The sequence below is a fragment of the Phascolarctos cinereus genome, unplaced genomic scaffold, assembly GCF_003287225.1.
Source record: "Phascolarctos cinereus isolate Bilbo 61053 unplaced genomic scaffold, phaCin_HiC Scaffold_5;HRSCAF=322, whole genome shotgun sequence".
Lineage (NCBI taxonomy): Eukaryota > Metazoa > Chordata > Mammalia > Diprotodontia > Phascolarctidae > Phascolarctos > Phascolarctos cinereus.
This window is the reverse complement of record NW_027555958.1, coordinates 469,896,784-469,915,381: the sequence shown is the minus strand read 5'-3', so window position 1 is coordinate 469,915,381 and position 18,598 is coordinate 469,896,784. Positions and strand designations below refer to the sequence as shown.

The 18,598-nt window shown below is 43.2% G+C and overlaps 1 long non-coding RNA gene across 1 annotated transcript; it reads left to right on the top strand.

The window, feature by feature from the left end:
* Nucleotides 1-2,799: 2,799 nt before the first annotated feature.
* Nucleotides 2,800-16,880, top strand: LOC110212983 (uncharacterized). The gene is made up of 3 exons (XR_002325833.2): nt 2,800-3,177; nt 6,689-6,896; nt 16,608-16,880. It is a non-coding gene; the product is annotated as an uncharacterized LOC110212983 (long non-coding RNA).
* The last annotated feature ends 1,718 nt before the right edge of the window (nt 16,881-18,598 follow it).

Here is an 18,598-nt window from a genome sequence, read left to right as displayed (position 1 = left end):
AGCACTGAATTTGCCTCTAAAGTATGCCCTAAAAGATTACAGAATTTTCAGGCAGAATGGGATAGTGGAAAGAGATTTGGAGTCAAAAGTTGTCTCTTATGTTCAATGATGGGCTCCTTGAGGATAGAGGCTGAACTTCTGGCTTATTTCTTTAATTTGTTTTTGTTTTGTTTTGTCTTTTTTGTATTGTTGCTGTTGTTCAGTCATTTTTCAGTTGTGTCTGATTCTTTGTGACCGCATTTGGGGTTTTCTTGGCAGAGATACTGGAGTAGCTTGCCATTTCCTTCTCCAGCTCATTTTATAGGTGAGGAAACTGAGGCAAATAGGGTTAGGTGACTTGTCCAGGCTTACACAGCTAGTAAGAGTCTGAGGCCAGGTTTGAATTCATGTACATACATCTTCTGATTCCTAGCCCAGCACTCTATCTGCTGCACCACCTTAGTATGGTCAGCACTTATCACAGTGCTCAACACACAGTACAAGCTTTATAAGTGCTTATTGACTGACTGAGTTCAATGCAAAACTCTGCTACTTCCTGGGTTACATTTGCCAAGTCATTTAAGTCACCTGGGCCTCAGTTTCTTCTATTATAAAATGAGGGGATTGGATTAGATGCTGTCTGAGCTACTTAACTGCAAAATGATGTATTCGGAAAAAATCACGAATGTGAATAAAAGACATATGCCCCCTTCCTCTTCCTCCACAAGGAGTAGTGGAAGCCTCTTCCTGTTCCCTTCAAATTGTGACAAAGCTCCTATCCCCTTGTAGTTCTCCTCAGCCTGAGCTTTCTGGACCTGAGCCTTGGGTCCGGAGCATTATGGGAAGGTGAGTCCTCTCGGACAGCCTCCTACCTGGCCCTTTGCCGAGAGGATCTGGGAAGGCCAGAGAAAAAAAAGGCTGACCAGCTCCTGACTGCTTGCCAGGACAACCAAGTCGTATCCCCAGGAACCATGACCAGCAGGATTCAATCTCTAGGGAAAAGAGCACATTAAAGAAAGAAAACTTGGACAACTAGAAGAGAGGCCTTAATTAATATTCTCTGCCATCAGCTCTAAATCTCCACACAGAGAAAAGGGAACTAAGGAGTGATGATTTAAGTGGGGATGTAAAAAGCAAAGCGTTGAGTCGTTAAAATGAAGACTGTATAAAATATAGAAAGTCAAGTAATGAGGCAGTTTGGGAGGAGAAAACTACATAAATAAACAGAGGCAAATGGAAAGAGATAAATTGGAGGATGGGATTCCAGGGTCCCCACCACCCCCATGAAGCCACTCTGTCATGTTTTCAGAAAACACCAGCTATCAGAGAAACCATTGTCCACTGAAGGCCGAAAGGAGAGACAGGCATATGACAAGATTGATTAGCATTTGCTTTTTGCCTTTATATTCCTTAAGAAAGTAGTAGGAGAAAGAGAGAGGGAGAAGGGAGAAGGAAAAAGAGGAGAGAGAGAGGGAGTGGAAGAGAGAAAGGGAGGAGGGAGAAAAGGAGGAAAGAGGAGAGAGAAGTAAAGGGGGAGGAGAAACAGAGGAGAGAAAAGAAAGAGGAGAAACAGGAGGAGAGGCAGGAGAGAGGAAGGAAGAGAGACAACCAGGAGAGGGAGGAGGGGAAAGAGAAGGAAGAGGAGGAGAAGAAAGAATGGGAGGAAGAAGAGAGAGACAGACAAACAGAGACACAGACACAGAGAGAGCTAAGGGTGTCTTCAGGTACCTGGGAGGGCTGTAGAGTTCTATCAAAGGCATTTTGAACCAAAAGAGTATTTACAAAGCTCGACAAAGGCCCAGCTGCTCACTTCCATTATAAGCTGCCTGAATCACTAGAGGCTGATGCTTTTAGAAGGTGCCTTGTGGTTACAGCAGATGAGATTTCTGAGGGGGGAACTCACCATTATTGAGCTGATTCCTTGAAGGAAAAAAGATGCAACGTTGTTCCTCACATTGGAACTTGGCCTCTGTCTCGATGGGCTTTTTCACACGTCAGGAAGGTGTCTCATCTATAAGCTGGCTCAGGCAGCCTTTGATTTGCACCTCGCCTTTTCCATGCAGTGGATTTAGCAGGAGGAGCAGAGTAGATGGCTAGCAGAGCTTAACATTCCAACAGGCACTTTATAAGATGATTTCCTCTTGAGAAATCAAGGACAATTGAATGAAGCCACCTGTATCACCTGGCTGATGCAGGGAGATCCACCTGGCTTGCAGACCCACAGCCTCAGCAAGGACTTCATCAATACCACAGGATTTGGGGGGGAGAGGGAAGGGCAGTTCTCCTGCACCCCCCCACCCCTGGGGCTGTAGGGTATTCCAGGAGGACCAGCCCCTCTGGTGTGGGGGCTTGCCGAGCCTTCTGCAGGGCTGCTCATCCACCTTTGGTGTCCACCTTTCACCCAGCTCTCACCTGTGGCTCCAAGAAGTTGTTGCTTGTGCAGCAGCCACACCCCAGTAGACCTTCTCAGCAGAGGTTGAGGGTTACTGACAAGCCTCAAACCCATCAGTGACTCAGGGGGATGTCTACCCCAAGCAGGTAAAGACTTTCCTCAGTGGAATGGGCAGATAAGAGCAATTTGTTCCAACGGTCATGAAGGAGACTGAAGCAGGTGCTGTAAAGCTCTTAGAGTTTGTTGGCATTGGCATTGTTTTCCTTCATTCTAGAAGAGGACTGTGACATCAGGAGGGTGATGCCATGATATGCAAATTAGATTTAAGTGAGGCTGGGCTATGCAAAGTCACAAGCCTCACTTTCTTCTCTGGAGCCATCTTGGTCCAATGGCAAGATATAGATTGGGACAACTGGAGATGTCTTTGGATACAGTGGTTTAGGGCTTGGTCAGACACTGAAGACACCAAAGTCAACCACTGTATCCTTGGCCATCATCAGTCATCTTGACTTTTGTCTTGCCCCGGGACTTCAGTACCTCTGGAAGTGAGAGTGAGGCTCACGATTTTGTGCAACTCTGCCTCGCTTAAGTCTAATTCACTCATGAGTCAAGACATTACTTGGGATGTCACTGACCCTCTGAAAACAAAGGACAAACACCAGCAGCTTCCACCACCACCCAGTCCAAATGATTCCCTTCCACAGAGGCATTCCTGAGCTTCCAGATGGAACGTTGCTGGCCAACAGAACTACAAGTAGGAATTCTTTCTTCTAGAACAAAAAGTTTTGAAGGCGGGAGTATAGAAGGTAAGATGTCATGATGTCAAGCATAGTCTGAAACTGAGGGATACTCAGTCTCTGAGAGGGGAAGATCCAGGCCTCACCTGGACAGTTTCTGGGAGGTGAAGGGGGTCCTGGGAGAGGGATGCCTCAACAATGCACTCTGAGGGTGGGGGCCCAGGAATGGCAGCCTTGCATGGAAATGCAGGCTGACGGATGACTACGAGATGAGGGGGGAGTGTAGGGGTAGGCGCCCTGGGCCAAGATCCCATTGCTCCTGGTTAGTTATGACTCTCAAAACAGGAGCAGAATAGCAAGGACTAGGGGAGGAAACACAGGGGCAGCCTTTTGCGGTCCAAGAGGTAGAGTCCGCTGCTCTGCTTGCCCACGTTCACAGTGGTGAAGACAGCCTGGCTGCTCTTTTCCTCCATTATCTTCTTTCTCCAGTTTCTTTCTCTCATTTCTTTTCACCTACTGTACTAGGCCAGTGGTTCCCAACCTTTCCCAATAGAAAAATTGCTTTTTAATGTTCTAAAGAGTTACAGGCCTTACCCCCAGTAGCAGCTGTACTCTTGGTATCATTGATTGAGAATGTCTGTGATGGCCAAAAGTGCCTACAGATTCAGCACACTGCCCCAAAGGCTTCTTGCTCGCTGGTCCCAGCATCGGTGGCAGACACACACCCAGCGTGTCCTTCGCCTGCCGCATGCCTTTGCACAGTCTGTCAGAGCCAGGGTGCTCCTTCTCTTCACCTCCACCCCGGGTCCCTTCAAAGTTCAATTCAACACCAACGCCTTCTAAATGCACTGACCTGCACTCAGGAAGACCTGAGTTCAAATCCATCTCACACACCTACTAGCTGTGGGACCTAGGGGTAAGTCACAATCTCTCTCTGACTCAGTTTCAACTATAAAATGGGCTCATGATAGCATTCATCTTCCAGGGTTATTGTGCAGATCAGATGAGATATTTGTAAAGTGCTTTGCAAGCCTTAAAGCTCCATGTCACTGGGAGCTTTTGCCATCCTCCTCCTCCTCCCCATCAGTAGAGGCCATTCCTGATTGCCCCAACTGTTAGCTCCACCCCTCATCACTTTGCGTTTATCTTTAATATATTCTGCATTTACCTACACGTGAACATGTTGCATCTCTGGCCCAGCAGAACGTAAGCTCCTTGAGGGAAGAGACTGTGTCACTTTTCTCTGTGTATTCCAGTACCTGACACACAGTAGGCACTTAATGAATATTTGATTGATTTATATAAAGGATTTAATATAGATTGAAAGGATTTAATCTAGTCCTTTATAGTTTGCCAAGCTTCTTACATATATCACCTCCTGTGATACTCAGAACATCCCTGGAAAGTTGTTGCTATTATTATCCCCATTTTATAGACGCAGAATCTCTCATCTAGAGATGTTCCGGGGTCACACACCTGCTACTAAGGGTCTGAGGTCAGATTTGAACCAAGGTCTTTCCAACTCCAAGACCAGAGCTCTTTCCACATCACCCTGCTGTCTCTATGTAGGATGATATTAGAGGAGGATCCTGTGGTCCCTGCTGCCCAGTGGATGTGGAAGAAGGTGGGGGCAGGGGCAGAAGAAAGGTTAGAAAGAGGAAATGAGAATGAGAAGAAGGAAGGAGGCTGTCTTAAAACTATATTTAATACAGCTGGAGTCCACAATGCTGGTGACCAGGATGGTAAAAGGAAGCCATGTCATTGGAGGACCGGTTGGAAGAAGCATTAAATAGATCTGTGTGATTCCAGATGGTAGAACAAGGATCACGAGTTCACTGGGAGTCAGATCGGTATGATGGAAAGAGCACCGGCCTGCGAGTCAGAAGAACTGGCTTCAGATTCCATTTCTGGTGGTTAGTACCTGTGCATTTGGGCAAGTCATTCAGACTACCCGGCCTCAGTTTCCTTCTCATCATTAATGAGGGGCCAGGACCGGTTGACCTCCGAGGTCTCTTCCAGCTTGAAATCTGAAAGGTCACAAGGAGGTCAGTTTTAGCTCATTGCTTTTTTATAACAAGCAGAGTTTGCTGAAAATCAACCAGTCTGCCGTGCAAAGGGGTGGCCCACAGTTTCTAGAGACAGTTGGATAGTTGTGGGTGAGGACTTGTTGGGAGTGTTGTCAGAGGGATTTTCTTGTCTTCAGTAGAGGGGTGGACTCTCACCTCTAAGGTCCCTTGCAATATTTTTATCTCATATCTCACATCCACAGTCACTGACAGAGAGCAGCTACCTCTTTGAATAAGGGCAAGAGAGGGTTTCTTGTTAAGTATGTAGAGATGAGCCCTTTGCTCAGTCCAGAATGCTAAGTAAGGATAAGAGCTGAGGCTGCAGGCAGGTATGCATAAGAAGGCAGGAATATGGAAGCGAGGGGAGGTCCATGGCCCCGATGCCTTTCTTCTTGTTCTTTGGATCTTGGTGGTAAGTTCACCTCCATGACAATCAGGGAGCAGAGTGGGAATTCTGGGAAGCCGCCTTGAAGTTTTGCTAGGTGCAGCCCCTCGCTGCAGTGGGGGCCTATAGGCAGATAATCAGGAATTTAATAAGATGTAAAAGAAACGTTCTCAACAAAATCAGAGAGTTGCCTGGGGCCAAGGACTGAGAGACATCATCAAGAAAAAGACAGTCCAAATGCTAAACTTCATCCTGGGACAGAGATAGTGTCTGGATTTTGGCTGGTTCAATTCAATCCAATTCAATTTAGCAGAGTATTTTTCTTAGTGACCTATAAGTTTATTTTCTCATCTTTTTAATCGTTTGAAATCAATTTTGATATATTTTTATTTTTGCAGCTAAATTTCCTGCTATATTCCTTCCCCTCCCCTTCCCAAAGAGCCATCCCTTGTAACAAATTCTTTTTAAAGAGAAAGCCAGGCAGCTATGTGGCATAGTGGATAGAGCACTGGCCCTGGAGTCAGGAGGACCTGAGTTCAAATCCAGCCTCAGACATATAACACTCACTCTGGGCTAGTCACTTAATCCCCATTGCCTCACCAAAAAAAAAAAGAGAGAGAGAGAGGAGAGAGAGAGAAAGGAAGATTTTTTTAATCAGGAAAACCAATCAATACATTGGAAAATTGGTGACAGTACATACAATGTTCCACACTAGTAGATCCCTACTTCCTCAGATGTCTTCTTCAAAGTCAATAAGTATTCATTATGTACCTACTATGTCCAAGATATTATGCTTGGAGCTGGGTAAATAAAGACTAAAAGAGACCAATTTCTGCTCTTAAGTATTTATACCAAACTAGGAGAAAACAGGTATACAGATCAGAAAATCATAGATTTGGATCCAGAAGAGACCTCAGAGGCCATTGAGTCCAATATCCTTTTACAGATAAGGAAACTGAGGCCCCCATAGGTGAAGTAATCTGCCCAGTGGTTGGCCTCAGAAGTAGGATTTGAACCCAGGTCTTCTGACCTCAAGTCAATGAACTTAAATACAAAATAGGATCATCCTGAAGATCTAGAGTGGGAAGGGGCTTTAGAGGTCATCTAATCTAATGTTCCCATTTTATAGATGCAGAAACTTAGGCTCAGGAAAGGAACTGACATCTAAGGTCACAAAGGAAGCAAATCAGCAAAGTCAGGCTTTCAACAGTGGTCAAGTAGCGACAGAACATGGAACACCAGGAACAAGCAAAATCCAATGATCGGTGCAAGAAGTTCAAGATTTCTCAGCAGTTGTTTCAGTCTGGCCCACCAGCCCATAGGTCCAGAGTGTGAAGGTAAGCCACAAGTGTGCTTTGGTGCCAGAGGGACTGAACGGTCCTGTCACCTCACTTCCCAGGGGTGGTAATGCGTTGTTCAATGGTTTCAGTTAGGTCCAACTCTTGATGACTCCATCTGGGGTTTTCTTGGCAAAGATTCTAGAGTGGTTTGCCATTTCCCTCTCCAACTCATTTGACAGATGAAGAAACTGAGGTGAACTAGGTTAAGTGACTTGACCAGGGTCATAAATCCAGTTAGTGTCTAAATCTGGATTTGAACTCCTGATTCTAAGCCCAGTGCTCCATCCACTGCACTACCCAGCTCCTAAGGTAGCTACAGTCAGATCATTTGGGGCCAGAAGAGAGGAGCAAAGGAATCTACCCAGAACTCTAGAGCTTCAGTTAGGCTCCAGCTTCTCTGTCTGCCCTCATCTCATAGTAAGCCCCTTCAGGCACACTATGTTTCAGCCAAGGCGGCCATTTAGGGATCCCCCATAGCACACATTCTATCATCTGCCTTCATGCATTCGCACAGATGGTCTTCCATGCCTGGAACAATGCAATCCTTTTGGATCACCCTTCTCAGAATCATTATCATCACTCAAGGCTCCTCTCTGATAATGCCTCATCCATGAAGTCTTCCCCAAAATCATTCCTTGCCCAGATAATCATGCTCAAGTTTTCTGGTATCTGATTATTTTGTCAGATAGCCAGATAGGTAGCATAGTATAGAAAGAGAGTTCTTTACCTGGAGTCAGGAAGAGCCATTCAAATTCAGCCTCAGACTAGCTGTATGACTCCAGGCAAGTCACTTAACCTGTTTGCCTCAATTTCCTAATCTGCAAAATGGGAGACTAACCCATTCCCAGGGTCATGGTGAGGACCAAATAAGGTAATATTTGCCAAGTGTGTTGTAAACTGCTAGTTATTATTCATGTAGGTTCTTCGAGAGTCCAGATTGTTTCATTCTTTTTATGCGTATTCCCAGTGCCTAGCACTTTGCCTAGCCATTTGTAGGTCCTTGAAATTTGCTTGTTGGTGGATTGATCTACAGGCCTGCTGCAACCCCTCCATTAGAATGCAAGCTCTTTGAGTTCAGGGACCATTTTGTTTCTGCTTGTAGTTCAAATACCTAGACAGTGCTTTGTACACAGTAGGCACTTAATAAAAGTTTACCACTTTAAATCGAATTGAATAGAATAGAATCCAGTACTCTAGCTGGTGAAGAACCAAGACAGAGTCTAGTTCATGCTGAGGTTGAATGAGGTGACCCCTGAGAAGGTCCTTTGCAAATGGTGATTCTGAGAAAGTCCCATTGTGAATTATGGTTTCTCCCAGCAATCTGGTTTCTACCAGTTCTTAAGTAAATATTAAGAAAATCAGTAAGCCCTGCTGTGCCACTGTTTACCTGCCAATAAAAAGGGCCTGCTAATGCTGCCGGGGCGGACCCCAGCTAATAAAAGCAGAATGCCAGGCTACACGAAAACTCCCTAGTGGAGTATCATTGTCTAGCTGCTGCTGTCACCCTGCCTACACACGAGGCCATTCTCCCAGGCAGGACAATAAAGCCAAGTGCTTCCTCTTCTGTACAAGTGGGCTCTCAAGATGAGACAGTATAGTTATTACTTCAGATAACAAGAAAGCCATCATCTTCAGCTTGGTTCATAGTTAAGGTCTAATGATTTCTGCTCATAGAACATTTCTAATAGTGAAAAATCCCCATGAGGTTTAGAAAGCGTTGGGAAAGAACAGACCTATAGTAATTAATGGAAGCTGCTCCCCAAGTAACTTCAGTGGTGGCAAGTAAGAGCTGAATCATCAATCAATCAACAGACATTAATTGAGTACTTATTGTATAGAAAGAGTTTGGTATAGTGGATTGATTGCTGGACATAAAGTAAGGAAAACCATCTTAAATCTAGCCTCATACACTTACTTGCTATGTGACCATGGGCAAGTCACTTAATCTCTCTGGGCCAGAGTTTCTTCATCTGTAAAATGAAAGGGTTGGACCCGATGACCTCAAAGGTCCCCTTCCAGCTCTAAATGCCAGAGAGATAAATATTCACAATTCTGCTAACTGGAGGAAGGCAGCATCAGGAAACACCCTGTGAGTGGATGACCACTCGAGCTGTGTGATGAATAAAGCTGGGGCTTCCAAGAGGTCTAGACCAGGAGGACAAGAGACAGACTGATCAAAGGTGTGGAGACAGGGGGTTGGATGATTTGGATTGAAAAAGAGCTTGGAAATCTGTTTAGGCTACAATATAGAGGATGGGAAAGGAAGTAACATGAAGTCAGCCTAAAATGACAGGTTGGAATCACCCTGGGAAGAGTATTTAGTGCCAAAGAAAAGAATGCATTTTATGCTAGAGGAAATAAGGAGTCATTCAAGCTTCCTGAGCAGAGTGTGACAAGGTCAGACCCGTGCGTTAGCAATGTCAGTCTGGCATCTGTACAGAGGGTGGGTTGGAGAGAAGACAGGGAACAGAACAAGTAGAAGGCAATTGTAGCAGTTTGGGTGAACAGTGGTAAGAGCTTGGTGGAAATTCAAGTGGAAATGCAGAACAATCATGGTGGCCTCAAAGTCACTTGGGATGCCTTGAGAGGTGGAAAGGAGCCCCCTATCACTGGAAGATGTCATAATGGGTAGGACATTGCAGTTAGAGTCAAGAAGACTTAGGTTCAGATGCCTGCCTCAGGCATTTGCTAGCTGTGTGACCCTTAGATTACCATTTAACCTTCCTATGCCTCAGTTTCCCCATATGTCAAATGAGGGAGTTGGACTTGCTGGTCTTTTCTAGTTTTAAATTTATGATCCTATGACCAAGTGGCTTCTGTAAACTTGGCAATTCTATCTCTCTTTGAAACAGTCTCTTCTTGGTAGTAATAATTGCTGACACTGACATAGGGTCACCCAGCACTAGGCAAGCAGGATCTCATTTGATCTAAGCAAGGACTCTGTAAGGGAGAAATGAGAGGCACCATTATAGGTGAGCCACATTTTATAGATTAGAAGTTCAGAGAGGTGACTTTTCCACTGACGCAGTTAATAAGGAATCATATGGTCATAGATTGAGAGCTGGAAAAGGCCTGAGGCCATCTAGTCCAAATCCTCTATCTTACAGATGAGGAAACTGACGCTTATAGAGGTTGAATTACTGACTGAAGATTATATAGGGTATGGTGGAAGAGCCAGAATTTGAATCCAGATCATCTGACTCCAAATCTCACACTCTTTCCATAGTGTGAGGGAAATGAGGCTCCACCCTGACCCAGCTTTTACTCCCTTGCTCCCCAAGAAGCTGAGCTAAAACAACAGGTCACCATTTTGGGGTAACAGCCCATCTTTGGCTCTCCCTGGCTGTGATAGGTGAGCTTTTTTGTCTTTTCTTTCAAGAAGCCAGGCCTCTACCTCCCTGTTCACCTTACTCCTCTACATTCCCCCTTTCCTCTATTGTCGTCTTCCCCCCTCCCAGTGCACAGGACCTGGCACAGAGTAAGCACTTAATGAGTGCCAATCTATCTATCTACCTACCCATCATCTGCCCATCATCTGCCTATACTTCTGCTGTTTTTCTGTCTATCCATCCATCCTATCTAAATGGTAGCCCCATTGATGTCAATGAATTAGGACCAGCCCCTCCCCCAGAACACTGACTCCTTCCACCTAAGTTTCTTGAGAACAGGGACTGGTTCATTTCTCATCTTTACACCCCCAAGCACATAGTTGTTATTGGTGTTGGTCCTTTGTTCTCTAGGAGGACCATGATGTCAAAAGGTGATGTCATGACCTGCAAGTGAATTGGATTTAAGTGAGGCAGGGCTGTGCAAAGTCACCAGCCTCACTGTCTCCTCCAGAGCCATCTGGGTCCAGTGGCCAGATGTAGATCAGGACGACTGGAGATGGCCTCGGTGCATGGCCTGGCACATAGTAGGTGTTTATTAAATGCCTGCTGTTGATTGATTGGTAGCATAATCTTCCTGGCTAGAGACTGGAGACCCATGATCTATTGTTGTTGGCTTGGTTTGTTTTGTTTTTAGCTCTGAATGCTACCAGCAAGCAAAGGCATTTTCACCCATGTCAGGTAAACTCAATGGATTCAAAATTTGAATTTCACAGGGTAGGGTGTAGACTATAATTGTGCACATAATTGCAGTCCTGAGATTCATTAGCCAAGCCCCCATATACCCTTTACCTAAGAAAATGTGACTAGATCACCATCTCTCCAAGTCTGAGGATTCCTGAATTCTCCCCTTTTCTTTGTGACTTACTCTCAGACCCCACCTGGAGGGCTGAACTTACATGGATTCATTTCTGGTAAACCAGGAAACTGTCTTGTCTTGTTCTCACACCTGGCCGTTAACCCTCAGCATTCTTTGCAATATCCTCACTGCTACCCCAAGCCTGAGGCAGAGCAGCTGAAAATGTCAATGAGATACCACAAGCCCGAGTGTGAGAATAGGCTCTTTGCCAAAGCCCCAGGCAGGAGCAGCTAGACACTCTACAGAAGGAATCTTTGGGAGGTGAGCTCAGCCCCAGTGTAAGCCTTGCTGTTAGCCCCCTGCAGCAAGGGGATTCACATGACTGTGGAGGCAGAGGAGCCAAGCAGGCATTCTAAAATATGAGGAAATTTGGCCAAGTTCAAAAGAGCCAGGAGTGGGGGGAATATGGCAGCTGGTTTCTTGTTTCCAGTGAAGTAGATGGATTATTGTTAATGCAGCTAGCTTGGTCACCCCAAATGGAGAGCGCCTATACAACAGAGTCAGGGAGGATTCCAACGATGTTGCCTGGTATAGATACAGTGAAAAGGCCAGCATAAAGGTCAGAGAAGAATTCACTGCGAACCAAACTCATAAAAGAAAATGTGTGCCCGGCTTGAGGTACCATCAAAGGTCTGGAGCCTGAGCTCCTGAGTTCAAATCCTGACTCAGAATCTATTTCCTGTGTGATCTTGGGCAAGTGTCTTCAGCCCCATATCTCAGTTTCTTCATCTGTTTCTTCATCTGAAGGGGTCAGACTAGAGGTCGCAGAAATGCCTTCCAGCTGTAATTGTGTAACGTTATAATCAATCAACAAGTGTTGGTCATGACTACAAAGCACCAGTGACCGTGCACAAAAGTGAAAGCAGTCTCAAGCCCTTTGAAAGCCTTCCAGAGGCTTACATTCTAAATGGGAGAGCCACATGTCATACATATGGGTTATATGCAAAACAGACATAAGGTAATCTTTGAGGATGGGGCCAAGCAAAGGCCTCCTACAAAAGGGGATGTTTGAGCTGTATCTTGGATTCCAAAGATTCCAGGGAATCCAAGAGGCAGAAAGGAGGAGGTAGAGTATTATGGGTAAGTGGGACACAGGCATGGTAGTGGGACACTTCAAATGTGAGGACCATCAGTAAAGCCAGTTTGACTGGACCAACGAATGGGTGGAGTAACTTACAAGGCTTCCAACCCAAGATAATGGCCAAGTTGTGAAGACCTTCAGATGGCAAACTTGTGGTATCTCCTCCTGCAGTCTTAAGCCAAGGCAGGCAGGATTTTGAGTGTCCTAGTAAGGCTCAGCTTTTGAACTAAGAATCTGTGAATCTTATTTTAAAATAAGAATGTGTACTGGACCTGAGGTTTTATCGATGTAGGGAAATGCAGGGTGAGAAAACCCCCTCTACTAAGGCAGGTCAACACCTTCTCTGCAACTTATCATAGAGTAGTTTCCAAGTTCAATGAGAGGTTCAGTGACTTACCCAGGGTCACACAGGTAGGACTTGAAGCCAGGCTTTCCCAACTTCAAAGCAAACTCTCTCTACACAACAATATCACCTTTTTTTATAATATAAGATAGAAACAAAACCAAGAAAACATGGGGTTGTCAGTGGAGGATAGAGTTTGAATTCACTTGTGGGTCCCCAGAAAGTCACCTATGGCCCTAGGCACTTTGTAGGTCACCATCTCCTCCAAACTATAACTTACAAGAATCTATCTGTGTTTGATTTTACCAGTCCACCAGAAGACAGTTCAAAACTTAATTAAATTGATGTACTTAGAGAATCCTGGAGCATCAAGTAAAAACCTACTTGAAATAATAAACAACTTTAGCAAAGTTGAAGGATGGTAAAATAAATCCACATAAATCATCAGCATTTCTACAGCAAAAGATAGAAAGAGAAATTGTATTTAAAGTTACTGTAGACATTATAAAATATTTAGGAGTCTACCTGCTGAAACAAACCCAGGAACTAGATGTACACAACTACAAACCACTTTTCACACAAATAAAGTCAGGTCGAAATAATTGAAAAGACATCAATTGCTCATGGGTAGGCCAAGCTAATATAATAAAAATGACAATCCTACCTAAGCTAATGTACTTATTCAGTGCCACACTTATCAAACTACCAAAAAAATTATCATATAGAGCTAGAAAAAATAATAACAAGATTCATCTGGAAGAACAAAAGGTCCAGAATATCAAAGGAACTAATCAAAAGAAATGTTAGGGAAGGTGGCCTAGCCATACCAGATCTTAAATTGTATTGTACAGCAGCAATCATCAAAACTTCTTGGTGCTGGCTAAGAAATAGAGTAGTGGATCAGTGGAATAGGTATGCAAGACATAGTAGTCAATGACTACAGTAATCTACTGTTTAATAAACCCAAATACCCAAGCTTCTGGGATAATAATTCACTATTTGACAAAAACTGCTGGAAAAACTGGAAAATAGTATGGCAGAAACTAGGCATAGCCAAAAATCTTACACCATATACCAAAATAAAGTCAAAATGGGTACATAATTTAGATATATAAAGGCTGATACTATAAGCAAACTAGGAGAGCAAGGAATAGTTTACCTGTCAGATTCTTGGAGAAAGGAAGAATTTATGACCAAACAAGAGATAGAGAACATTATGAAATGCAAAACGGATAATTTTGATTACATTAAATTAAAAAGGTTTTGCACAAACAAAGCCAATGCAACCAAGATTAGGACGGAAGCAGAAAACTGAGAAAGAAGTTTTACAACCAGTGTCTTTGATAAAAGCCTAATTTCTAAAATATAGAGAGAACTAAATCAAAATTTTAAGAATATAAGTCATTCCCCAATTGATAAATGGTCAAAGGATATGAATAGGCATTTTTCAGAAGAAGAAATTAAAGCTATCTATAGTCATATGAAAAAATGCTCTAAATCACTGTTGATTAGAGAAATGCAAATCCAAACAACTCTGAGGTACCACATCACAGCTATCAGATTGGCTAACAGGACAAAACAGGAAAATGATAAATGTTGGAGAAAATGTGGGAAAATTGAAACACTAATGCATTATTGGTGGAGTTGTGAACTGATCCCACCATTCTGGAGAGCAATTTGGAACTATGCTCAAAGGGCTACAAAAATTTGTATACCCTTTGACCCAGCAATACCACTTCTAGGGCTGTATCCCCAAGAGATCATAAAAATGGGAAAAGGATACACATATAGAAAAATACCTTATAGCAGCTCTTTCTGTGGTGGCAAAGAATTGGAAATTGAGGAAATGCCCATCAACTGGGGAATGGCTGAACAAGTTGTGGTATATGAATGTAATGGAATATTATTGTGCTATAAGAAATGATGAGTAAGCAGACTTCAGGAAAACCTGGAAAGACGGGTATAAACTGATGCTAACTGAAGTGAAACAGAACCAGGAGAACGTTTTACACAGCAACAGCCACATTGTGTGATCACTAGCTTTGATAGACTTAGCTCTTCTCAGCGGAGCAAGGATCTAAGACAACTCCAAAAGTCTCATGATGGTAAATGCTATCTACATCCAGAGAAAGACCCATGGGGTCTGAATGGAGATCAAAGCATACTATTTGCTCTTTTTTTCCCCTGCTGTTTTGTTTTGTTTCTTCTTTCTTATGGTTCCTCCTATTGGTTCTAATTCTTCTTTACAACATGACTAACATGAATATGTTCACATGTTTAATAGGAATGTTTATGTAGAGCCTGTGTCAGATTGCAAGCCATCTTGGGGAGGGAAGAGAGGAGGGAGGGGGAGAAAATTTAATGCTCAAAAGCTTATGGAAGTGAATGTTGAAAACTAAAAATAAATAAATAAATTTTAAAAAATTTAATTAAGTAGCATAGTAATAAAAAATAGCAAAAGGATGCCCCCATTACCCCTTAAATCTTGACCTCACTGTACATCAAATACACACACACACATACACACATCCTTCCACAAATGTCCTAAATGGGAAAAGCAGACATTGCTAGAGATCACATGCAGTGTATACACACATAGGCAGTATTTGTTGCCATGGCATTTATGGGAAAGGGTGAACATGAGCAGGGACCTGCATGTTACACAATTATTCAGAAGCACAAAGAATGACTTTCTCAAGCTCTAACTCAGTAAATCCATGTTTCCTTAGAGATCTGATCAACAGATGCTTTATCCAAAATATATTTTCTGACTCTATGCTCAGAGTAATGTTCCATCAGATGTAATGGATTTTTCCCCCTGTGTAGGAGGGTGAAAATGTATTTAACATGGTATTTAAAATGTGGAAGTGGATCAAAAGAATATTCTGATGTCAACTCTGACCTAAATATAATAATGTGTGGTCTTCAGCACTTTCATGCTTTAGTAGGAGGCTGTTCCTTCCTCTTCCATTACCACAGTTTTAAATTAAATATAACTATGGGGGGAGGAGGGAGAAGTAACATTAAATGAATGGACAGATTTTTCCTAGTTTAAAAAAAGTACAGATCAATCAGAGGTGTAATTGGACCATTAAGATAATCTTACAATTAATGAAGATCCTGTTATTTCAGAATGCTTCAGTCAGCTTGCTTAGCAATGCAGACCATGTTTGAATCCACCTTCCCCGTGCTTGATGTGTAAATCTGGCTGCCAAAAACAATTCTTGTGTGGTTAAGCAGCAGAATGTTTCCAAGACAGAATCCTGCTGTTACCTTCTCTATGTTCTACCTCAGTACCTGAAACCAGCTCAGTCTTATCTGTTGCCAGTCTGTAAGCTGAAACTCAGTGGGAAGAAAGGCCTAGACATTCACAAGAGGTCTCACACACTGCCATATCCCTTATGTTTTCATAGAGAGAACAATAAAGCTATCAAAGAGCTCACATTCTAATGGGGGAGAGATGTAAATCTCCAGGAACATACAAGAGGTGCATGTGAAAGGCCTCTTACAGAAGGTGGGGTCTGACCTGGGTACTTAAAGAAGCCAGGAACATGTAAGGGGCAGAGCATTCCAAGCCTCAGGGGCAGTTAGTTCAAAGGGACAGAGAAGGTAGATGGAGTTCCATATTCAAGGAACATAAAGGAAGCCAGTGTCAATAGATCATAGAGTGTATGGAACAGAGTAACGTAAGAAGCCTGAAAAGACAGGAAGAGGCCAGGAAGGTAGAAGGGGACACGATGCCAGTGGGTGTGGAGGTTTAGTACAGGTGAGAGCAAGGAGGTCTTCTGCTAATAAGAGGGAGGGAGAAATACTTGAGGTTTGAAGAGAGAAGAGATGGCCATCCAGTTTGGACCTCTCATTTTGTGTGAGAGGAATCTCAGATATTAAATCACTTACTCAAGGTCACACAGTTAAAAATTAGCAGACACAGGATACAAACTCGGGGGCTTCTGATTTCTAATTCCAAAGCACTTTCCCTGACATCCTAAAGTTTGACCTATTTTTTTTCTAATCTGTTGAATTATTTTTTTTTCTTAAGACTGGGTCTTCCTACCTCCTCCAAGCTTAAAGTATGGCAGCCTCTCACTGACCTGTTCCCACTGCTGGCCAGGAAGGTTTGACCTACTCCATTTCTGAGCCCATCAGCTCACCCCTCTTGCGTCATCCTGACAGGGCCTCACCCTATTGGTGCCAGACATGGTGATGACACCTCATCAGCTTTAGCCCTACAGCAGCTCAGAACTCCCAAACTCAAGCAATCCACCAGCTCCATACTTCCCCCAGTAGAAGAGATTAAAGGAATGTTCCACCACTCTTGGCTTGCTGAATTTATTTTACATCCTGAATCTTTCATCCCATGTGTTAGTTTCATGTCATTTGCTAATTTGATGAACATGCTATTTATGATTTTATCCAAGTTGCTGATAAAAGATTTTGAACTTTACAGGGACACACAGTGATGATATTTTTTTGGCCATAGCAACTCTCAAAGACCATTCACTAGGTTGCAAGCACAGGTTATGATCTATGTTGGTGGAATAATTATTCCCACTGACAAAATCACAAATCTTTAAAATATTGAAGCCATAACAGCTCATATTTCTATAGCACATTAAGGTTTGCAAAGCACCATGAGATGAAAAGTGAAGGAATTATTATCCTTTTTTCGGAGATGAAAAGGCTAAGGCTCAGTTGAAATTGGGTATATAAAACTGTTGCCATTTTAATCATGAAAAAAGATAAAATGTATAATTTAAACAATTTAAACAATTTAATGTTGAACTCTTCAGACAAGTAATTGAGAATCAAAAATGATAATTATACAATAGAAATTACATCAACACTAACTATAATCACTTTATCTATAAGTTTAGCCAATGTAAATTAATTGCTACAAGCAAGGAGACCCAAAAAGCCCATAAAGTACCTTAGTCAGCAAACATCTGACTTACTTGGCAAGTGTAGAAAGATGGCTGCCAAAGACAACACTGGGTTAGAACATAAATGCATTTGTAAAATCTTCCGAAGAAGAATGATGAACGATTATAAACAATATCATCTCATAAAGCAGAGGGAAGCCAAGGAGGGTAACAACAGGTTTAAGAAAGCTGGCCAAGAGGTATCTCTATCTAAGCAAAGTCATGCCAAGGGCATTCAAGGATGGAAATGGAAAAGGGCACAAACAGAAGAGACATGAGAAAAAATGAAAAACTTGTTGTAACAGTTTTCTCCACCAAAGACAGGAGAACCATCTGCCTCACTCGGATCCTAATGTCATAGTCCCAGATGTGCTTATGGAGAAGGCAGAAACAATACAAAAGAAAATAAAGATGTCCAAAAACAGCTGGATTGGACAAAGTGCATACAAAGGAGAATGGTGCTAGAGGCAAGACCATCGTGATGGGTTTGAGGAGCCAACGTGCAAGGTACCTGAGATAGGGAAAGATATGAAAGGCAGAAAAGGCCTCCTACGTTGTTAATACTGAAAAAGGTGATGGACAGAACAAATACCATAGAGACAGATGCCTATTCTCTATCTATACAAAATCTTTAAGAACCATCCCTCCTTGATAAAGATATTACCAGGGGTGCAGGAGGTGTTCATGGAAGACTAGCACCTCTGGTATGAGGGCTGTTGTGCCCTTTTTAGGGCTGCTTATGCACCCTTTGTATCCACCTGATCCACCCAACTCTCACTTCTGACTCCAAGAGGCTGTAGCATGGACAGTGGCCAATCCCAGTAAGCCATTTTGGTGGATGAGCTAAACCAAGTTGAGAGTAATGGAGGGGTGTCAAACCCTTCTGTGAGTTAGGAAGTGTCTACCCCAAGCATGTAAAGACTTCCCCTGGTAGAATGGGAAGATGAGAACAATTTGTTCCAATGGCCTTGAAGGCAGCAGAAGCAGGTGCTGCAGAGTGCTTAGAGCTTGAGTGGACATCAAAGATGCCAAGATCGTCCACTCATCCTGAGCCATCACCAGTTGTCTTGACTTTATCCTGCTACTGGACTTTGATGACTGGAATAGACAG